Source organism: Macrotis lagotis, chromosome 1 (genome assembly GCF_037893015.1).
Source record: "Macrotis lagotis isolate mMagLag1 chromosome 1, bilby.v1.9.chrom.fasta, whole genome shotgun sequence".
In the NCBI taxonomy this organism is placed as follows: Eukaryota; Metazoa; Chordata; class Mammalia; order Peramelemorphia; family Peramelidae; genus Macrotis; species Macrotis lagotis.
Window position 1 is genome coordinate 300,371,941 of NC_133658.1, and position 18,897 is coordinate 300,390,837.

Genomic DNA, 18,897 nt, shown 5'->3' on the forward strand with positions numbered 1-18,897 from the left:
ATGTTCCTTTTGGAATCTCCAGAGCTGAACAGAAGGTTTGATCTTCAGATACAGGACTCAGGTGAAGCATGGAGATTGGAGGAGAGGGGGGAAATATGAGGGACTTAATGAGGATGAACTGCATGTATTCCTGCATAGAAAAATGACACTGATAATACTCATATGAACCTTCTCAGTTAATAGAGCAGGTAGAGAGAGTTTTTATAGTTGAAACACAGGAGAAAGCTGAATTTGAAGATAAAATATGGTGTAAAAATGGAGTCAATAGAAAAAAAAAGGGAAATGGAATGGGAGAAAGAAAAAGGAGAGGGGGAATAGTCCAAGATATTTCAAATAAGACTTTTTTTTATTACAATGAGCTATTGCAATGATATGGAAGGCGGGAGGCAACGGGGAATGAGAGGGAATCTTTGCTCGCATCAGAAATGGCTAGGAGAGGAAACAGCAAATATACTCAATGGGGTATAGACATCTGGAGTAAGAAGGAGGGGGGGAGCAGGGGGAAGGGGTGGGGATGTGAATAAAGGAGGAGAGGATGGACCATGAGGGGAGAGTGGCCAGATATAACACATTTTCTTTCTTACTTCTTGCAAGGGGCTGGGAATGGAAGGCCTGCCCAGGACCACAGGGCCGGGGTGGTAGGGGGGCTCAGGGCTTCTTGGCCCCAGGACCAGGGATCTGTCTGCTGCGCCACTCAGCGACCCTACATCAGAGTCATAGTGAAAGGAGAGAGAACATAGAGTACATGGTAGTGGAGAAATAAGAAAGGACTGAGCTGCAATCAGCAATGGCACCGGTGGAAAAATATGGAAGTAACTTTTGTGATGGACTTATCATAAAGAATGTGATCCACCCATGACAGAGTTGTTGGTGTTGGAACAAAGACTCAAGCACATTTTTTGTTATTATTATTTGGGGGAGGGTGCAGGGCAAGTGGGGCTGGATGGCCTGCCTGGGGCCACATAGCAGGGTGATCTTTGGGTGTCTGGGGTCAGATTTGGACCCAGGTGCTCCTGGCTCAAGGGCCAATGCTCTGTCTGCCACCCAGCCACCCCTACTATTATTATTATTTTTTTATTTTATTTTGGGTCTCTTTTTTTCTTTCTTTTTTTGGTTTTTGCAGTGCAATGGGGATCGGGTGGCTTGCATGTCACACGGCTGCGTCATTGTTGGGTTTACGAGGCTGGATATGGACTCGGGTGCTCGTGGCTCCAGGGCTGGTGCTTCATCCATTGCGCCACCTGGCCATACCTACAATTATTACTATTATTATTTTTTTATTTTAATTTTTTTCTCTCCCCTTTACTTTTTTCGCCCAAAGAAGTCTATCTATATTCATGGGGGAGGAGAGGTATGTTGTTTACTTGTAAACAAGAATATTTTTTTAATGTAAAAATACATTTGCACAAAATGAGAATAAAAAATAAATTTAAAAAAAATTTATATTTTTGGAGGCACTAATATTTTCCAGTAAACTTTAACTTCTTTTAGGGCAAGTGTGCATGCTTCTGTTTCCATTATATTTTCACAGTATACTCTTTCCATAATTTGTACTCAGGGATTTGAAATTAAAAATTTTTAAGATTCTTTCTTTAAAGAATTTAAAGATAAGGCTTGGTTGTCATGCCCTTTTCACAAATGAAAAAAGTAAGAAGTTAAAAGTGTCATTCAGGGTTACCAAGCCAGGCAGTATATTTGGACTCAGACCTTGTTCTCCTTATGGCACCAAGCTTTAGGATTGATTTGCCATAAACACAGGGTGATTAAATCTTGAGGTTTCTAGGAATTCAAGGTTAAAGGTTACCTTTTATAACTTTTATCTCTGTTAATGTTCTGAGAATCATTTGTAAACTGAGTGGAGGTGGAAGGGGGTGGAGAATAGAACTACACAAATCACCTTAGCAAGGTGATCTTTGGAATGAGGTGTTCCATTTTTTTTTTCCTGCTGTCTTTATTTTATGTCTAATCAATGAGTTAGGTTCACGTGTATGGAACTTAAAATAATAGAATTACTGAGAGCCCTTCAGGAAAGCTTAGATTCTTGTCTTGGAAGAAAAAAAAATAAAACATCACTTATTAGAAGATGTGGACCCTTTCCCTTGTTCTGTGCTCCTTCTTTCACTTCACAATTCAAGACAAGTTGGTAAAAACCCAATCAACGACTTTATTTGATGTTTTCAAAGCTCTCTGTCAAGAAAACAAAATTTCCTGCCTGCTTGAAGTTTTCCTTGCGAAAAGGTTTTGCTAAAGCAAGATCATCTGCTTCAAGAATAGTTGATAACCTGCTTAGGATAGCTGCAAGGACTTCTGACTGTGGTTTCTAGTGAATCCTTGGGGGAATGGACCACTTAAAGAAAAATAACTGGTCCCTTATTAAAGTAAAATCTGTGTAATGTTGGTGTCTGTACCTACCATGTGAAGTGGAAAACTGAGACAATGATTTAGATAGTGAAAGATAAAAAGAAAAAGAAATAATGTCCCAATAGTTAATCCACAGCAGGGAGGGAAAAACTGGGCTACTACCTCTGTCCTTTTCTATTAAAGATCCCCATCTGCTCTGGATGCTATAGGAGAACTGATCAAATTTAATTTTGGGGGAGCTTGACTTCTACTGAGAAGGATTAGTCTCCCTTTTCTCATACTTTTGAACTTGTTGTATCCCTAACCCCAGGTACACCAAAGAAAAATTGCAAAAGGCTTAGGTTTTGGCAAGAAGTTAGTAGAAAGATACTCAGGTACAATCTGTAGTGAGTATAGTATTCCTACACACAAAAGAAATACCAAACACATGAAAATGAAACTATAAAAATTTAGTGACAACTTGTAATATAACATTATAACCTAATGTTACATTTACTTAGGGACTGTTTGATTTTATCTGCTTATTTATAATCAACTGCATCTCTGGGAACAGTGAGCCTGGCAGGATGATGGAAAGCCTTCCTCTCCATTTATCAGTTCTGCTCGGACCATGGTGAGCCAAAAGCTTTCCTGCCACTGATGGTCATGAGGACTTTAAAAAACTTGATTTTTGAGAAAGAATACTTTGATAAGTATTAGGATCTTAGCTCAGATTGACTTTAATCTCTGTGACCTTAGGTCTGTTTGTATAATGGGATGAAAATTTATTCCAATACTTTTCTAAAGGAGGGAGCAGATGTTATAATGTAAAGACCTTTGGGATTCAGTATGGATAGCTTATATTGGCATGTTTAGGGTCAAAAGTATGAGAGGCACTCAGAAAATGAGCAGGCTAACCTTCCAATGAGTATAGGAACAAACCAAAGATATCCATTTGACTTTTGGCTAACAATGTTTTACAAGAAATTCAGATATCTCTATATCCTCTCTATCACTAAAGCTAACACTCCCTTTCATACTCTGTTGTTCCTAAATCCAATATGTAGTGCTTTATCCATAAAATGTTTTACTTAGAAGAGCTATTAGAGAGCTTAACCAGATATTCTCTGAGTCAGGCAATGAACCTTTCTCAAGCACTTAGCATGTATTGGGTACCATGCTAAGCACTGGATATACAAAGAAAGACAAAAGAAAGTCCCAGTGTCTGTCATTGAAATGCTGACAATTTACTAGGGAAGTGAACATGCTAATGATTATGACCTATGATCTATGTAGGATTCTGCCAAGTTGCTTCAGAAAATAAGTGTTTTTCTCATGTTTCATTATACAGATGCTTCCAGAACTCAGGTGGAGAATAAACATTCCATGATCACCAGAATAAAAAAAACCCTTGAAATATCTGAAAATTTTATTTAAGCATTGATTCTCCAGCTGCCTTGAGAAAGGAAATCAAACTATCTGTAAGAAGTGTAGGACTAGGACTGATTATGATTTTAGAGTCAGGAAAATTCTTGAATCCATAGTAAAGGCAAAAAAAATATAGTTTATACATCCCACATTACAATTCACAGTTTTGGTATATCACAGGTTAGCATAAGAAATTAAAGGAGGATTTTTGGAAAAATTGTGCAGAAACTTCAGAAAACACATGGAAGTCAACAGATGAAAAATAGTTTAGAAACTCAGAAATGCATAAACACATATGTATGTATGCATGTATAGCATAATATCTATCATAATTTTATATTTTGTTATTGCTTCATGTCATTAAAAAAAATTCAGACTTCTTCTTCTTTGATACTAAGACAGAGCCAAAAAATTTATGCAGATTTTCTAGTTCATGGTGGGGGTGCCAGACCCCAAACCCCATGATGTAGAAGGGCCAACTGTCGTCCTCAAAATGGATCCCACAGGTGGGATTTTTAGTGCATCTTCCTTGCACTTTTCTGGTCCTCAGTATTAATACTATGACTTTTAGAAATGGCATTTAGCTTTTCTACATCTATAGACAGAGGCAGGAGCAAGAAGCTCACACTAAAGAAAAACTAATAATTCAATAAAATATTATAACAAAATATAATTTAAAAATATTAATATAAATTCATAAAAATGTATGCCTTTATATTTAACAAAATATAAATAACAAAAATAATACATTAGCAAAACAGCTCATATTCATCCTTCCATTTAATTTTGAGGATCCTTACCTTTTTAGCTAGGGATGATTGTTATTTTCCTCATTTTATAGAAGGGGAAATTGAGGGTTTGAGATTTTAAGTGAACTGATGAAGGTCATATAGTTGTTGATTGGAAATGACACAGAATTACAGAGCAAGAAGAGCACATCCATCTCAGAGTCAGTCTTATCCAATCCATTTATAAGAAAGAATTTCCTATAAAACATGTTTGCAAAATGGTTGTCGGACCTCTGCTTGATAATTTCCAATAAGGGAGAATCCACGGATTAACTCCAGAAATAGTACATTTTACTTTTGAATAGCTTTAATTTTTAGGAGAACTTTGCTTATGCTGGATTTTCATTGGTCTCTCTGTGGCTTCTAGCCATTATTGCTGAATCTGTCCTTTAAGTTTAAGAATGAAAAAATATGAATATTTCTTATACATGACAGATTTTCAAATGTTTGAAAATATCTATTATATATAGCCCTATTAATTTTTCCTTGCTAAATATCCCATTTCTGAAACCAGTCCTTGATTCCATGTCTCAATTCACAATTCTTCTAAAAAAGTAGAAAAGTCACAGAAAATAGCATTTTTTTCATAGAAAAAATGATTCAGTTAGATTAGCTCTCAATCATCCATATTAGCAGAAAAGAGGAATAGTAATTTGGATAAGTTTTAAAAACTGAACTGATTTCTGTGACCAGCATTTTGGGTTTTTTTAAAAAGTACATTTCCTTCTCATACTTTTTTGGTTCAGGAATCCTTGGGAAAGAGTCCACACTTACTGAGCACATCAAGAAAATTGCTATGGGGCACAGAGCACCAGCCCTGGAGTCAGGAGTACCTGAGTTCAAATCCAGCCTCAGACACTTATCAGCTGTGTGGCCTTGGGCAAGCAACTTAACTCCATTGAGTTGCAAAAACTTAAATAAAAAGGCTATCCCTGGAAACTATTGGTAGTTTCAGAGAGTATGCCTTAAATCTAATATAAATTGAGGACGAATAGTTCACGTGAACACTTTGAAGAGTTGTTTTTCATCTCAATTTCTCTCATTTAGACAAAAGATTTTGTCTCTAATAATAGGATATAAAACCGAAGCTCCTTTGCTTAGGTCAGTGACTGACTTCTAACTCCATAATATCATTTTACTTGTTGAGTAGCTCTAATTGTTGGAGATCCCTCCTTTGGACTGAGCCAGAATTTATCTCCATATGATCCTAAATTCTATTCTCTGAAATCAAACAACCTGTAACACCTCTTCAGGTATTTGAGACAATGAAAAATCTTGACCTGTACCTTCTCCAACTTAAATACCATATTATTTTGACTAATCCTCACAGGAAAGAGTTTGTAATCTTCTCATCATGCTGGTCACTCTTCTCTAATTTAGTCAGTCTCAGAACTAAAAAAAAAGAGTCTCATAAGTTTTAAATCTTCACGTATTCCCTTAAAATAAACAGCTATTGTTAGCTAAATTAATCAATTTATTAGCTAGAACACCTTCAATGAAAGGAAACCTGTTACCTACTAAGGCATCCTCTCTGAGGATAACTAAATTGCTAGGAAATGTTTCTTTCATAGAAGTAAAATCTAGTACCCTTTAACTCCCACTGCTCATCCAATTTCAGATCTCTGGGCAAACAGAACAAGCCTAACTCTTGAATTGTGTGATAGCTTTTCAAATACTGCTTTAGATTTAATTTTATTCTCCAGCTTCAATACTCTTAACTTCTTCAACTGATAAAAATTTGAGAAGCTCTGTGCTACTTCCTATTTTCCTCTTTGACCAAAAGTTTCTCCTTCAAATAAACCTGTTACATAGAACATCAAGATCTGAATAAGTTTGTTTTAGCGATTATCATTATTTTCCAATGTCAAGGACAGAGATATTGAAACTAGAAAGGAACAGGCTCAGAAAGTAAGAATTTTAATTCCTCCCACTTCCCTCTCTCCTTTCCTTCCTTCTTCTCTTCTTTTCCTCCCTGTCTCCTTCCTTTCATTTCTTCTTCTGTTAGCATCTATGGCAGTGGCGTAAAATATTGAATGCACAAAATAAATGCTTAGAAAAAATATTTTGAATTTGAATGCTAATGAAAAATAAGTTTGATCCTACTTAACTGCAAAGGCTTTATGTACAGACCTGAGAGTTTATTTTGTTCATGGGTTAGCCTAAAAATCTTTTAGAAAAGTTTGTCTTTAGATCAATGTCAGGCAAGTGAAAAGTATCTATTAAACTTAGAAGGGGTTTGCTATGAATTGTATCATAGGGAGGGAGCATCTCACCAATAAACACCGTGGCTTTTCTGAAGTGTTACATGTAGTGACATCACCCAACTAACAAATGGCTCTCCCTACCATGTTTAAACTGGTTTCAATGCACTCCATATATCTGGATGAACTCAAAACCAGAGCTAACAAATCCCCACCAATATTTACTTTTATTGCTCACCTAGAAGATTAATTAATGAAAGGAAAGGGAATTTAATGAAATAGCATTTTACAAAAAAGTAGAAATGAATATTTTTTCCCACACTAAAACATGGGTAAAATTTTTCCACAAATACCTGCAGAATCCATGGAAATTATGAGCACACTTAGAGGACTTGAATTTGGAGATACTCAAGAAGGGAATATATGTAATCAAGATCAATATATGTAGGGGAGTAATTCATACCTTTCCTTGACATATCCCTATTCATTAAGCTCCAGTGGTTCCTTATCATCTCCTGGATCAAATATAAAATCCTTTATTTGTGTTCAAAATCTTTCAGTATCTATGCCTCCCCCCATTCTTTCCAATCTTCTTACACCATACTCCCTACCATGTAATCACTATCAGAAATTCCACTCTGATTTAGAATTTTAAATTCCTTATGGTTCCCTGTCTAATTTACAATTGCTGAACTGTTTATAGTTAATATTAGTTTATGGGTAATACTTATAACAGATTATCAAGGATTGTGTAGGTTCTGAGCCTTACTAGGAGCTTTATGATTTTTAGTTTGTTGTGCCTATGCTACCAAGGAAATGTGTTGTTACTATAGGTTGTGGATTATGTTCTTAATGCTTTCTTCCAAGGACAGCAAATGATGGACACAAAGTGCTAAAGAAATACACACACTCTAAGAATATAGAAAAAATTGGTAGTATTTTACTTTGAATTCATTGGACAGGACTCTCATACTTCCTATATACACATTTGCCATTTGGAACCAGTAAAATTTATTCCTTATTTGCTCATGTTCTGTCTTGGTCCTCATAGAGGGACTTCAGCAATAAAATGAGATGCTTCAGTTAGCACTAACCATTTCCTTGTACCACACATGACAGAAATTCCAATCTGCCATAAATTGTGCTGCTCCCATTCTAGCATTGTCTTAATGATTAGAAAATCTTTTAAAAAGGGAACTTGAAAACCTCAGAGTTATTCCTTTGCTGCTTAAGATTGTATTATTTGGTATAATCATTCACTGTGTTGGGTTGTTGCCACCTGGTTTCTAAGAACAATATAAGATAATTGCTTCAGTGTAATAAAGTGGACAAACACTAATGAAGCACTCCCTGATGAGAGTCCCAAATACTACATTTGGCTCCATTTCAATTTCCTCCGTATTACAGACTGTCTTCACTAATTCTACAGGTTTCATTATTTATGTGTATGGTACGTTTGACTAATCTATTTTGAATCTCTAATTGATTAGTGCTGCTACTAGTCTCTAGTCATTCAACTTAGTTCTGGTGAAAAAATGTCAGCAGATTGCTCTCCGTCCCCACCTGATATTCAGCACTGTCATAAAAAACAATATTTAGCATTTATATTTTGTTGAGGTTTGCAAAGCATTCCACATATTTGTTCAGGGTCATACAGCTATTAAGTTTTTGAATCAGGATTCAAACCCATGCCTTCCTAATATTAGGTCCAATGATCAATCTGCTGAGCTACTTTACTGTCTCAAGCAGTAGTTTTTTTGAAATTACATGTGATCTTATTTTCACATTCACATTACCTCAAACCTTCCTTCAGAGCTACAATTAATAAAATAAAAGAAACAAAACCCTGTTATAAGTATATATATAAGGCAACAAAACAAATTACTATATTGACCTTGTCCCCAAAAAATGTGTGTTTGCCTTTCTTTAGGAAATGGGTCTAATATACTTCATTTTGTGTTCTCTAGATTTTGTTGGTTATTCTGTTGATCTTTGAAGGTTGTTTGTTTTTACAAACATGTATATATGTAATATTTATAAATTTATGTATAATATATGTTTTATAAATATATATATATATGTATAAGTGCATATGTGTATGTAACTGTTATTATATCAATTTTTCTCCTGACTCTGCTCATTTCAGTCTCTATTCATCTCTTCTGGTCATGAAAGTATTCCCAAATTCCACTGAAATCATCTGTCATAATTTCTTGCAGTACAATAGTATTCCATCATATTTAGATACCATTACTTGTTCAGCCATTCTCCAATTGATGGCCATTCCCTCAGTTTCCAAATCTTTACCACCACAAAAAAGCAATTTGTGCATGTGGGTTCTTTTCCTCCATCCTTGATCTCATTGAATAAAGACCTACTTGTGATATTGCCATGACAAGGAATATGCAGAGTTTATTAGTTTTGAAATAATAGTTCAAAGCTTCATTCCAGAATGACCAGACCAGTTCACAGTTCCACTAACAGTACATTAATGCACTTATTATCCCACAGATAGTTCAACATTTGTTATTTTTCTTTTTTTTATCAATTTTGCCAACATAGTGGGTATAAGGTGAAGCCTCGAATTTATTACAATTTACATTTCTCTTATCATTATTGATTTAGATTTTTTTTACTATGTCCATTGGATGTCTTGGATTTAGACCTTTCAAAAAGGGATGGGAACAAGCCTTTATAAAGTGCCTGCTATATCCATTATGTTAATGTGCCTTTAACAAATATCTCATTTGATAATCGGAACCATGTTTTGAGGTAGGTGCTATTTTTATTCTCATTAAGTAACTTCACTAGGATTGTATGATTAGTATCTGGGTGGGATTTGAACTTAGACCCAGCACTTTATTCATTGTTCGACTTCACTACCTTTAAGTGATTGTTCATATCCTTTGAGTACTTATCAAGTGGGGAATGACTCTTATTCTGTTAAATTTGATTCAGTTCTCTATATGTTTTCAAAATGAGATTCTTTTTTTATAAATGTTTTTGCGAGGCAATGGGGTTAAGTGGCTTGGCCAAGGCCACACGGCTAGGTAATCATTAAGTGTCTGAGGCCACATTTGAACTCAGGTACTCCTGACTACAAGGCCAGTCGGTGCTCTGTCCACTGCGCCACCTAGCCGCCCCCAAAATTAGATTCTTATGCAAGAAAATGGCGCAAATATTTTCTTAATTTAACAGTGTAGCTGCATACTGAGGGCAAATAAATGTCCTACATTGTCAAAGGCCAAAACATGAATGATTCATTGCACACTCTGAATGCATCAGGAAGTGGATAACATATTTCCAATCAGTTCTTCCAGAATCATGCTTAATTATTGCATTGATGACACTTCTAAAGTGATTCAATTTTGTTTTTTTATGTTTTTTGCTATTACAAATTCTTCCCGTTTTTCTCGTTTCTTTTGAATTTATCTTAAGAATAATAAATTTTTTTCCATCCTCAAATTCTGTTAGAATCTTTCTGAATGAGAAAAATGATTATTAAGTAACTAAATATTGAGGAGGTCCAGGATTTTTTCTCTTCCTCATCTTAGAAATTAGGTCAAAACTTAGTTTTCTGAAAGGTAGTCATGATGAAATGAAATTCTTGAAATAGAAATTGTCTGATTTTGATAACCTTGTAAAGAATTTTATCTAAGGGGAATTCCAGTTCATTTTTTTCCCCATTAAGGAAGGGCTGAGCCGAGGTGAACCCCCTTTTGTCTAGATTGTCCTGAGCAGAGGTAATCTGTATAAGAGATACCTCTTTGTCTAAGGATGAATGATGTGTCCCATCTAACAGCCCCTCATTAGATAAAAACATTTCTCCTTATAATATTCATTCTTTCAATATTTTTTAACCTGTCAGAGTGGATTGCTATCTTCAGGAATAATCATCCTTTCAAGGTCATATGAGTGTTGAAAGAATTTCAGAGGAATCTTTAATATTCAAAAATACCACCAAAACTTTTTATTCATTATTTCTAGAATGATTAATTACCCAGAAACTATATGTCTTGAACTTTTCATATATCACAGTGTTATGTGTTTATTGTAAATAGCATATTGCTGTATTCTACTTTCAAATCCATTCTTTTAGTCTATTCTCTTTTATGGATAAATTTGTCTTATACACATCCATAATAAAAATTATTATTTTTTTATTTCCTTTAGACCTATCTTCATATTTTTTCCATCTCTTTACTTCCTACCTCCTCTTTCCATGGATAAGGGTTTGCTTTAACATTAGGAAAATTATAAATTCCATTAGTGATATTAGTTAGAAGAAAACACAAACTACATGTTTATATCAATAGGGGTAGAAAAATTTTTAAAAACTGCAATATCAATTTGTGATAAAATCATGGAAAATTGAACCATTTATTTTATTTTTTTAATTTTGCAAAGCAATGGGGTTAAGTGACTTGTCTACAGTCACACAGCTAGCCAGCTATGTAATTAAGTGTCTGAGGTCAAATTTGAACTCATGTTCTCCTGATTCCAGGCGAGTGGCTCTATCCAATGCAACACCTAACTGCCCGTTAACCATTTATTGATATGATATTACTTATTAAAGTCAAAGAAACATAATTCTCTAATGAATGCTAGAAACTATTCTATTAAGATCAAGTATAAAAGAAGAATGTTTATTGTCATTGCTTTTATTTAATTAAATTCTAGAAATACTGACTAGGCAGTGGTACAGTGTATTAAGTACTTTTGCCTGAAGTCAGGAAGACTAAATTCAAAGTCCTGAGTTCAAATTTGACCTCAGTCACTTATTATCTATGTGACCCTGGACAAGTCACTTAACTCTATTTACGTCAGTTGTCTCATCTATAAAATGAATTTAAGAAGGAAATGGTAAACCACTCCAATATCTTTGTCAAGAACAACCCAAATAGGTAGCATGAAGAGCTGAACACAACTGAATTGACTGAGGAACAAAAAATACTACCTGTAGCAACAAGATAAGTAAAAGAAATTGGAAGAATTAAGATATGCATAGATAAATTACTCTGTAGTAGAGATTAAACTAAATACTGATTGAAATAGCTTCAATAAGTAGCAGGATATCAAATCCACTTACAAAATCATTAATCATTCTATATACTATCAACCAAATACAATAGTTAGAAAAATAAAAAGAAAATCTTTTAGGGAGGAGTGTTTTGGTTTTACAAGTCAATAGATTACTGAGTGCAGTGAGATCCTCTTTCTAGGACTACTGACAAAATTGTTTTGACTATGGTTCCAGCTGCCATTCTGGAAAGCAATTTAAAATTAAATGTAAAGAGTTATTAATTATGTTTGCAATGGCCAAGGGGACAGGCCAAAGCCCAACTATGGAACAAAAGTTTAACAGGAATAGTACTCCTTCAACATTATTTGATAGAGATTGTACTTTTCTGAAGTGTTCAAGGAATAGCTTTTTCTGTACTCCCTTTCAAATCACTCAAAATAAAGTCCATTTATTTTGCTTCTTTCAATAATTTGAAAGTTCTTTTTCCCTTTTCAAAATTTCAGAATTTTATAGCTTTATAAGCCATATGTTCGTTTCAGTTTGATCTTTTGTAATCTGAGCACCTTCTATTAGATGCGCAAGTACTCATTTTATTTCTATAACTGTCTTTCTTCATATTCTTGCTTAATTCTATCCTCAAAAATTTATTAAATTTGCTGAATTCATATATATATATACATATATACATCTATGTATATAGATATTCAAATTTGAACTTATTTTCACTAAGCAATTGATTTAAACATGATAAAATTCTGTAACTTCCTAAGTAATCAACAGTTCCCTGCTTTGATCAAAATAATCCCCTAAACCTTTTGTATTCTCAAACCTAACTTTGCACAGTTTAATAGCTTGTCATCTTCTGACAAGGAGTCCACCCTTGTCCCAAATGGAATCATTTCTCCTCTTAGGCCTGACCCTTTATCTCCTTTGTGCATCTGCAACCAGGAGTGGCACTCTTTGGAGGAACTTCCCCTTAAAGAATTGAACTAGTTTCCTAAGGAACCCACCTCTTGGTTTATTCCATCTGAGAAGGTCTGCAACTGAGTTCTATTTATGGACATCTTTCCTACACCTAAACTGTTATATTCAAGGATTCATTTTGTCAAATTATCCAAAACTTCTAATTCGTAATTTTGGGATTTACCTTCTAGGGTCCTAAGACTAGTTAACTAATGCCTAAAGATCCTTTATAAGTGAATTTCTAGGAAAATTTATATCTACTTTCCTTTAAAACTTGTTGAAAATGTATCTCTGATTATCAGTGACTGACTTAATCCTAAGCAAATTTAAGTGAAAATAGTCTTTTTTTTCCCCCAGGGAAATGGGGTTAAATGACTTGCCCAAGGTCACACAGTTAGACAATTATTACATGTCGGAGGTCACATTTGAACTCAGGTCCTGAATCCAGTGCTGGGACTCTATCCACTGTACTACCTAGCTGCCCCCAAAATAGTCTTTTCTTTTCTTCATCCTTATAAAACTAAAATGAGCCTTCTTAGCTTAGCAAAGGGTAGGATTATTTCCAAGGTGGTCACATGCCTTAATAACTTAATAGTTGAACTGCAACTCTCTCCCCTAATGCTCTCAGCTCTAGCCCAAATTATTGCTCTCTCAAAATGGTATCAGAACGCTTGAGTGGGATCACTCCCCCAAATTCTACCTAGTCAGCGACTGGTCATAGGGTTCTCTAGATGGGTTCCTCACTCTGAGAAACCCCGAACAACTGAAAGTTCCTTCACAATAACTGATGACTAAAACATGATTTAATTATTCCTTGTTAAAAGAATTTAAAGGCAAAAACATCTATTTAAACCTATCAAGAGGAAGTTTTAAAATTATCTAGGTGGCTAACTGGTTGAAAACTAGCCATTCCATTTCTGGTTGAGGAACTAGCAATTCCATTGCTGAATCTCCCTTATCTTAACAAAATGAAAGTAAGAAAAATGAAGGAAGAAAAAAAATCCAGAAACCTATGTTTAAAAATTTAAAGTTATAGGGGCAGCTAGGTGGCCCAGTGGATAAAGCAGTGGCCCTGGAGTCAGTTGTACCTGGGTTCAAATCTGGCCTTAGACACATAGTAATTACCTCACTGTGTTGCCTTGGGCAAGCCACTTAACACTGTTTCCATTGCAAAAAAAAAAAAAAAAACTAAAAAAAATTAAAGTTATGACCATATAATTTGAAAAAAATATTTTGTTTATTTATTTTTCCAACTATATGCAATGGTTTCAACTATCATTTTGTGCAAGGTTTTGAATTTTGCATTTTTCTCCCTCCCTCCTTTCCTTCCTTCCTCCTCCTGACATACAGCAGTGTAATATAGACCACACATGCAAAGAAGAATCAGATCAAATAGGAAAAAAATACATTGGAGAAAAAATAATACAAAAGACAACTTTAAAGAATTGAAGATATTAAGGATTTAAACTTCACAATTCCTTCTCTGGATATGGATGTAATTTTTCCATCACAAGTCTTCGAATGATTTTTGATGATTGTACTACTGAAGTGAAGACCATTATAACTGATAATTAATCAATGTTGTTGTTAGTGTGTATAATATTTTTCTTGTTCTATTCACTTCATTGAGTAAAAATTCGCACACATCTTTCCAGGTTATTCTGAAGTCCTGTCCAGTGTGATTTCTTTAGAACAATAGTGTTCCATCATATTCAAAGACCATAATTTGTTCAAACTTCCCAAATGATGGGCATTCATTTAATTTCCAGTTCTTTCCTAAAAGAACTGATATAAATATTTTTGTATATACGGGGTTTTAACCTTTTTGTGATCTCTTTGGAATATGGGCCTAGCAGTGGTATTGCTGGCTCAAAGGGTATGCAAGTTGTATTGCCCTTTGGGCATAATTCCTAATTGCTCTTCAAAAAGGTTGGGTCAGTGTACACTTGCACCAACAATATATCAGTGTCCCAGTTTTCCCACATCTCTTCCAACATTGACCATTTTCCTTTTTAGTCATATTAGTCAATCAAATGAATGTGAGATGGTATCTCAGAGTTGTTTAAATTTGCATTTATCTAATACATAATGATTTAGAGCATTTTTTCATATGACAATAGATAGCTTTATTTTCTTCATTTGAGAATTGCCTTTCATTTTCTTTGCCATTTATCAATTGGGGAATGACTTGCATTCTTATAAATTTGACTCAGTTCTCTAAATATTTTATAAATTAGTCCTTTGTCATAAATATTAGTTATAAAAATTATTTCTCATTTTATGGCCATCCTTTTAATCTTGGTTGCATTGATTTTATTTTTACAAAACTTTTTCAATTTAATGTAATCAACATTATCCAATTTGCTTTTTATGATGTTCTCTAACCCTTCTTTGGTCATAAACTGCTCCCCTTTCCATAGATCTGACAGGGAAACTATTCCTTGTTCTGCTATAATTGGCTTATGATATCACCTTTTATGTCTAAATCCCACACCTTTCAAACTTTTCTTAGTATAAGGTTGTGAGATGTTGATCTAAGCCTAATTTCTGCCATACCTTCTTTCAATTTTCCAAGTAGTATTTTTTTTTATCAAAGAGTGAGTTCTTATCCCAGAAGCTGGAATCTTTGGGTTTATCAATCTATAGATTATTACAGTGATTTACTATTGTTTGTTTTGTACTTAATATATCCCACAAGTCTACCACTGTATATTTTAGCCAGTACTAAACTGTTTTGATGACTGATGCTTTATAATTTGAGATCTGGTATGACCAGATAACCTTTCTTTGCATATTTTTTGATTCCTTTGATATTCTTGACCTTTTGTTCCTCCACATGAATTAAGTTACTATTGTATCTAGCTCAATAAAGTAATTTTTTGAAAGTTTGATTGATAGGGCACTGCATAATTTCATTTAGGTAGAATTGTCAATTTTATTATAATAGCTTGATCTACTTATGAACAATGGACATTTGCCCAATTATTTAAATCTGATTTTATTTGCGTGAAAAGTATTTTATAGTTCTTTTCATATTATTTCTGAGTCTACCCTGGCAGGTAGATTTCCAAGTATTTTATGTTGTCTACAATTTCTTTAAATGGAATTTCTCTTTTTCTTGTTGCTGTATCTTGTTAGTAATAAATAGAAATGCTATTGATTTGTAGGAGTTTATTTTATATCTTGCAATTTTGCTAAAGTTGCTAATTGTTTCATATATATTTTTAGATCATTTTCTAGGGTTTTCTAGGCACACCATCAAATTACCTGTAAAGAGTAAGAGTTTTGCTTCTTCATTACTTATTCTAATTTTTCAATTTCTTTTTATTTTATTGCTAAATCTATCATTTATAATACAATACTGAATAATAGTGTTGATAATGGGCATCCTTATTTCACCCCTTATTTTGGGGGGGAATGCTTCTAGCTTTCCCCCATTATATATAAAATGCTTGTTGATAGTTTTAGATACATATCCTTCATCATTTTAAAGAACATTTCACTTACTCTTATGCTCTCTAAAATTTTTAAAAGAAATCGATGCTGTATTTTGACAAAAGCTTTTTCAGAGCATCTACTGAAATAATCATATGATTTCTGTTAGGTTTGTTATTGATATGGTCAATTATACTTAGAGTTTCCCTTATATTAGATCAACCCTGCATTCCTAGAATTGTAATCACATTGTTAATATTTTATTTAAAATGTTTTCATCCACATTCATTAGAGATATTCTTCTATAATTTATTTTTCTATTTTTTATTCTTTCTAGTTTAGGTATCAGCACCATATTGGTGTCATAGAAGAAATTTGGCAGAACTCCTTTACTATTTGATAGAATTCATTTATGAATCCACTTGCCCCTAAAGATTTTTTTCCTTTGAGAGTTCATTGATGACTTGTTACATTTCTTTTTTTCTAAGATGGAATTATTTAAGTATTTCATTTCCTCTTCTTTTAACCTAGGTAGTTTATATTTTTGCAAATATTCATCCACAGCACTTAGAGTGTCAAATTTATTGTTATACAGTATACTCTGAGTTATTAGTTTAATTTCCTCTGCATTGGTGGTGAATTCATATTTTTCATTTTTGATAACTGGTAATTTGGTTTTCTTTCTTTTTTTAAATCAAATTAACCAAAGGAGTATTTCTTTTATTGGGTTTTTTCATAAAACAAACTCTTAGATTTATTTATTAATATAATAGTTTTCTTACTTTTGATTTTTATTAATTTCTCTTTTAGTTTTCAGAATTTCTAATTTGGTATTTATTGAGAATTTTTAATTTGTTCTTTCTCTGGCTTTTTTATTTGCATGCCCAGTACATTGATGTCTTCTTTCTCCATTTTATTTATGCAAATATTTAGGGATATAATATTTTCCCTAATAACTGTGATTGTGTCCTACAAGTTTCTGTATGTTGTCTCCCTATTGTCATTGTCTTGGATGAAATTATTAATCATTTCTATGATTTGATTTTTGACACACTCATTCTTTAAAATTATGTTATTTAGTTTCTAATTAATTTTGGCTTTCTCTCCATGCCCTTTATTTCACATGATTTTTATTACATCAAGGTCTGAAAAGAATACATTTTATATTTCTGCCTTTTTGTATTTAATTATGATGATTTTATGTCCTAATATAAGGTCAATTTTTGCATAGGTGCCAAGTGCCAAAGAAAAGTGGTATATTCCTTTCTATCCCCATTCAATTTTCTCTGGAGGTCTATCATTTCTAACATTCTGTTCATCTTCTTAACTTCTTTCCTGTTAGTTTTATGGTTAGAATTATCTAATTCTAAGGGGGGGGTTGAAGTTCCCACTGGTATAGATTGGCTATCAATGTCATTTTGTAACTTATTTAGCTTCTCCTCTAAGAATTTGAATGTTATAGCACTTGCTGCATACATTTTTAGTATTGAAATTACTTCATTGTCCATGGTACCCTTTAGGAGGGTGTACTTACCTTTCTTATCCCTTTTAATGAGATTTGTTTTTACAATTTCTTTGTCTCAAGTACAGAGTGCTACCCCTGCTTTTGTTATTTCAGCTGAAGCATAATATATTCTGCTCCAATCTTTTACCTTTTCTCTGTGTGTGTAACTCTCTGCTTCAAATATGATTCTTGTATGCTGCATTTTGTAGGATTCTGGGTGAGGTTGGAGCACAGCACAGTGAAGGCAGTGCTAGTGAAGACCCAGCTCCAGGAAAACAGGAGCAGGTCCTGGGATTCACTGGATTAGTAGTGGTAACAACTGTCTGGAAATCTCAGCCCACAGATAGTAAGGGGGGGCTAATCAGAAGATGACTAGTGTCTCTTTGCATTGAGGCAGGTCTCTATTACTTTTCCCATACCTGGAACTGGATTGCAGTCCTAGGTGGCATTCCCAGGGCAAGGAGGAGCCTTAGTACACCAGAACATGTGGCTTCAGGAGATCAGGAAGCCTCCTAACAGTTCTGGTCGGGGGGGGGGTGGAGTCCTTGTTGTCACTCACAAACCAGAGCACAGGCCAATTTAGTTAGCACCTCTGCTTGGGAGAAGTGAAAAATTACAGTCCCTAGAAATATCTCTGTAAACATCTACATACAAACCCTGAAGTTTGGGATTGTGCACCCTCTACCTTACAACCAGATCCTACTTTAAAGGAATTGAAATTCAATAATATGCTGGGTAAAGAAAAAACAAAAAATTCGAATCATGGAAAGTTACTGTAGTGACTAGAAAAATCAAAAGATAGACTCAGAAGATAACAAAGTCAAATCTCCTACATCCAAAGCTTCCAAGAAGAATATAAATTGTTCTCAGGCCATGGGAAAGCTCAAAAAGGATTTTAGAGGAAGAGAGGGAAAGGAAAAATTGGGAAAAGAAAATAGAGTTTTACAAGAAAATCATGTAAAAAGAGTAAATACTAGAATTGAGCAAATAGAAACTAATGACTTTATGAGAAATCAAGAAACAATAAAACAAAACCCCAAAATTTAAAAAATAGAAGACAATATGAAACATCTTATTGTAAATACAACTGACCTGAAAAATATATCAAGTATAGATAATATAAAAATTATTGCATTACTTGAAAGCCATGATCAAAAAAGGAGCCATCATCGTTCAAGAAATTTGGAGGGAAAACTATCTTGATATATTAGAATC